This window comes from Triticum dicoccoides, chromosome 6A (assembly GCF_002162155.2).
Source record: "Triticum dicoccoides isolate Atlit2015 ecotype Zavitan chromosome 6A, WEW_v2.0, whole genome shotgun sequence".
Taxonomy (NCBI): domain Eukaryota; kingdom Viridiplantae; phylum Streptophyta; class Magnoliopsida; order Poales; family Poaceae; genus Triticum; species Triticum dicoccoides.
This window is the reverse complement of record NC_041390.1, coordinates 559,860,640-559,866,427: the sequence shown is the minus strand read 5'-3', so window position 1 is coordinate 559,866,427 and position 5,788 is coordinate 559,860,640.

The following is a 5,788-nucleotide window of genomic DNA, read 5'->3' as shown; positions in this document are numbered from 1 at the left end:
CAATGCTAGGAAATAAGGCCTAGGGTTCATACTTTCACTAGTGCAAGTCCTCTCAACAATAATAACATAATTGGGTCACATAACTATCCCTCAACATGCAACAAAGAGTCACCCCAAAGTCACTAATAGCGGAGAACAAACAAAGAGATTATGGTAGGGTACGAAACCACCTCAAAGTTATTCTTTCCAATCAATCCGTTGGGCTATTCCTATAAGTGTCACAAACAGCCCTAGAGTCCGTACTAGAATAACACCTTAAGACACAAATCACCCAAAACCCTAATGTCACCTAGATACTCCAATGTCACCTCAAGTATCCGTGGGTATGATTATATGATATGCATCACACAATCTCAGATTGATCTATTCAACCAACACAAAGGACCTCAAAGAGTGCCCCAAAGTTCTATCGGAGAATCACGACGAAAACGTGTGCCAACCCCTATGCATAGGTTCATGGGCGGAACCCGCAAGTTGATCACCAAAACATACATCAAGTGAATCACGTGATATCCCATTGTCACCACAGATACGCACGACAAGACATACATCAAGTGTTCTCAAATCTTTAAAGACTCAATCTGATAAGATTACTTCAAAGGGGAAACTCAATTCATTACAAGAGAGAAGAGGGGGAGGAGAAACATAAGATCCAACTATAATAGCAAAGCTCGCGATACATCAAGATCGTGCCAAAGCAAGAACACGAGAGAGAGAGAGAGAGAGAGAGATCAAACACATAGCTACTGGTACATACCCTAAGCCCCGAGGGAGAACTACTCCCTCCTCGTCATGGAGAGCGCCGGGATGATGAACATGGCCACCGGTGAGGGTTCCCCCTCCGACAGGGTGCCGGAACAGGGTCCCGATTGACTTTTGGTGGCTATGGAGGCTTCTGGCGGCGGAACACCCGATCTATTCTCCGTTCCGAAAGTTTTAGGGTATATGGAGTTATATAGGCAGAAGAATCATGTCAGGGGAGCCACGGGGGCCCCACGAGGCAGGGGGGCGTGCCCTAGGGGGGTGGGCGCACCCCCCACCCTCGTGGGCAGCTCCCGTATCTTCTGACGTGGGGTCCAAGTCCATCAGGTGTGTTTCCTTCCAAAAATAACTCCTCCAATTGATTTCATTCCGTTTCAACTCCGTCTGATATTCCTTTTCTTCAAAACACTGAAATAGGCATAAAACAGCAAATCTGGGCTGGGCCTCCGGTTAATAGGTTAGTCCCAAAAATATATAAAAGTGGATAATAAAGCCCAATTTTGCCCAAAACAGTAGATAATATAGCATGGAGCAATCAAAAATTATAGATACGTTGGAGACGTATCAAGCATCCCCAAGCTTAATTCCTGCTCGTCCTCGAGTAGGTAAATGATAAAAAGATAATTTTTGATGTGGAATGCTAGTTGGCATAATTTCAATGTAATTCTTCTTACTTGTGATATGAATATTCAGATCCATAAGATTCAAGACAAAAGTTCATATTGACATAGAAATAATAATACTTCAAGCATACTAACAAACCAATCATGTCTTCTCAAAATAACATGGCCAAATAAGGTTATCCCTACAAAATTATATAGTCTGGATATGCTCCATCTTCACCACACAAAATATTTAAATCATGCACAACCCCGATGACAAGCCAAGCAATTGTTTCATACTTTTGATGTTCTCAAACTTTTTCAATCTTCACGCAATATATGAGCGTGAGCCATGGACATAGCACTATAGGTGGAATAGAATGGTGGTTGTGGAGAAGACAAAAAGGAGGGGAAGATAGTATCACATCAACTAGGCGTATCAACGGGCTATGGAGATGCCCATCAATAGATATCAATGTGAGTGAGTAGGGATTGCCATGCAACGGATGCACTAGAGCTATAAATGTAAGAAAGCTCAAAAAGGAACTAGTGGGTGTGCATCCAACTCGCTTGCTCACGAAGACCTAGGGCATTTTGAGGAAGTCCATCATTGGAATATACAAGCCAAGTTATATAATCAAAGATTCCCACTAGTATATGAAAGTGACAACAGAGGAGACTCTCTATCATGAAGATCATGGTGCTACTTTGAAGCACAAGTGTGGAAAAAGGATAGTAGCATTGCCCCTTTTTATTTTTTTTATTTTTTTATTTTGCCTTTCTCCTTTTTTATGGCCTTTCTCTTTTTTTATTCGGCCTTTCTTTTTTATGGCCTTTCTCTTTTTTTATTTGGCCTTTCTTTTTTATGGCCTTTCTCTTTTTTTTTATTTGGGACAATCCTCTATTAATGATGATCATCACACTTCTATTTATTTACAACTCAATGTTTACAACTCGATACTAGAACAAAGTATGACTCTATATGAATGCCTCCGGCGGTGTACCGGGGTGTGCAATGATGCATGAGTGACATGTATGAAAGAATTATGAATGATGGCTTTGCCACAAATACAATGTCAACTACATGGTCATGCTAGGCAATATGACAATGATGAAGCATGTCATAATAAACGGAATGGTGGAAAGTTTCATGGCAATATATCTCGGAATGGCTATGGAAATGACATAATAGGTATGTATGGTGGCTATTTTGAGGAAGGTATATGGTGGGTTTATGGTACCGGCGAAAGTTGCGCGGTACTAGAGAGGCTAGCAAAGGTGGAAGGGTGAGAGTGCGTATAATCCATGGACTCAACATTAGTCATAAAGAACTCACATGCTTATTGCAAAAATCTATTGGTTATCGAAACAAAGTACTACGCGCATGCTCCTAGGGGGATAGATTGGTAGGAAAAGACCATCGCTCGTCCCCGACCGCCACTCATAAGGAAGACAATAAATAAATAAATCATGCTCCGACTTCAACACATAACGGTTCACCATACGTGCATGCTACGGGAATCACAAACTTCAACACAAGTATCTCTCAAATTCACAACTACTCAACTAGCACGACTCTAATATCACCATCTCCATATCTCAAAACAATTATCAAGTATCAAACTTCTCATAGTATTCAACACACTCAAAAGAGAATTTTATTATTCTTGAATACCTAGCATATTAGGATTTTAAGCAAATTACCATGCTACTTAAGACTCTCAAAATAATCTAAGTGAAGCATGAGAGTTCATCTATTTCTTCAAAATAAAACTACCACCATGCTCTAAAAGGTATAAGTGAAGCACTAGAGCAAATGACAAACTACCCCGAAAGATATAAGTGAAGATCAATGAGTAGTCGAATAATTGTGCAACTATGTGAAGACTCTCCCATTCAATAATTTCAGACCTTGGTATTCTATTCAAACAGCAAGCAAAGCAAAATAAAATGACATTCTAAGAATGGCAAACATCATGTAAAGAAGCAAAAACTTAGGATCAACCGAAACTAACCGATAGTTGTTGAAGAAGAAAGGTGGGATGCCAACCGGGGCATCCCCAAGCTTGAGCTTTTGTGTCTCCTTAATTCCTCTCATATCACGGTCTCCCTAAATCTCAAAAGCTTCATCCACACAAAACTCAACAAGGGCTCGTGAGATAAGTTAGTATAACCTATTGCAAAAACCTTATCATACTCTACTGTAGCAAATAACTAAAATTATTATTCAACATTGCATACTAAATGCCTCTGCATATTTAATAGTCCTATCATCAAATAGAATCATTAAAGAAGCAAACATATGCAAACAATGCAAACATAACAGCAATCTGCCTAAACAGGATAGTCTGTAAAGAATGCTGCAACATCCATACTTCCCTAGCTCCAAAAATTATGAAAGAAAATTCCCACTGTAGTAAATTTATCATATCTTAATATGCAAAAGGTTTCAACATTTTATCACATTCTGACTTTTCTAGGGAATTATTGCAACAGAGGTAAACTTTCTGTTTTCAAACAGCAACATGTATACTTGTAACATAGGCATAGTAAAGGCTATCAATGCCACTTTTATTGAAATAAAAGATGCAAAACATTGTTATAAATAACAGCAAGCAAATCCTAACAAAATAAATTGACGCTCCAAGCAAAACACATATCATGTGGCGAATAAAAATATAGCTACAAGTAAAGTTACCGATGAACGAAGACGACAGAGGGGATGCCTTCCGGGGCATCCCCAAGCTTAGGCTCTTGGTCATCCTTGAATATTACCTTGGGGTGCCTTGGGCATCCCCAAGCTTAGGCTATTGCCACTCCATATTCCATAGTCCATCGAATCCTTACCCAAAACTTGAAAACTTCACAACACAAAACTTAATAGAAAACTTGTAAGCTCCGTTAGTATAAGAAAATAAATCACCACTTCAAGGTACTATAATGAACTCATTATTTATTTATATTGGTGTTAAACCTACTGTATTCAAACTTCTCTATGGTTTATAAACTATTTTACTAGCCATAGATTCATCAAAATAAGCAAACAACACATGAAAAATAGAATCTGTCAAAAACAGAACAGTCTGTAGTAATCTGGATCGAACGTATACTTATGGAACTCATAAAATTCTCAAATAAATTGCTGGACCTGAGGAATTTATCTATTAATCATCTTCAAAAATAATTAACTAAATATCACTCTCCAAATAAAAATGGCAGCAATTCTCGTGAGCGCTAAAGTTTCTGTTTTTTATAGCATGATCAACAAGACTTTCCCCAAGTCTTCCCAAAGGTTCTAGTTGGCACAAACACTAATTAAAAGCACAAAAACACATATAAACAGAGGATAGATGAATTATTTATTACTAAACAGGAACAAAAAGCAAGGAACTAAAATAAAATTGGGTTGCCTCCCAACAAGCGCTATTGTTTAATGCCCCTAGCTAGGCATGATGATTTCAATGATGCTCACAGAAAGGATAAGAATTGAAACATAAAGAGAGCATAATGAAGAATATGACTAACACATTTAAGTCTAACCCACTTCCTATGCATAGGGATTTTGTGAGCAAAAAACTTGTGGGAACAATAATCAACTAGCATAGGAGGGCAAAACAAGCATAACTTCAAAACTTTAAGCACATAGAGAGGAAACTTGATATTATTGCAATTCCTACAAGCATATATTCCTCCCTCATAATAATTTTCAGTAGCATCATGACTGAATTCAAAAATATAACCAGCACCTAAAGCATTCTTTTCATGATCTACAAGCATAGAAATTTGATTACTCTCTACATAAGCAAAATTCTTCTCATGAATAATAGTGGGAGCAAACTCAACAAAATAATTATCATGTGAGGCATAATCCAATTGAAAACTAAAATCATGACGACAAGTTTCATGGATATCATTATTCTTTATAGCATACAAGTCATCACAATAATCATCATAGATAGCAACTTTGTTCTCATAATAATTGGGACCTCTTCCGAAATAGTGGATTCATCACAAAATAAAGTCATGACCTCTCCAAATCCACTTTCATCAATATAATCATCATAAATAGGAGGCATGCTTTCATCATAATAATTTTGCTCATCCAAACTTGGGGGACAAAAAATATCATCTTCATCAAACATAGCTTCCCCAAGCTTGTGGCTTTGCATATCATTAGCATCATGGATATTCAAGGAATTCATACTAACAACATTGCAATCATGCTCATCATTCAAATATTTAGTGCCAAACATTTTATAGATTTCTTCTTCTAGCACTTGAGCACAATTACCCTTTCCATCATACTTACGAAAGATATTAAAAAGATGAAGCGTATGAGACAAACTCAATTCCATTTTTTATAGTTTTCTTTTATAAACTAAACTAGTGATAAAACAAGAAACTAAAAGACTCGATTGCAAGAT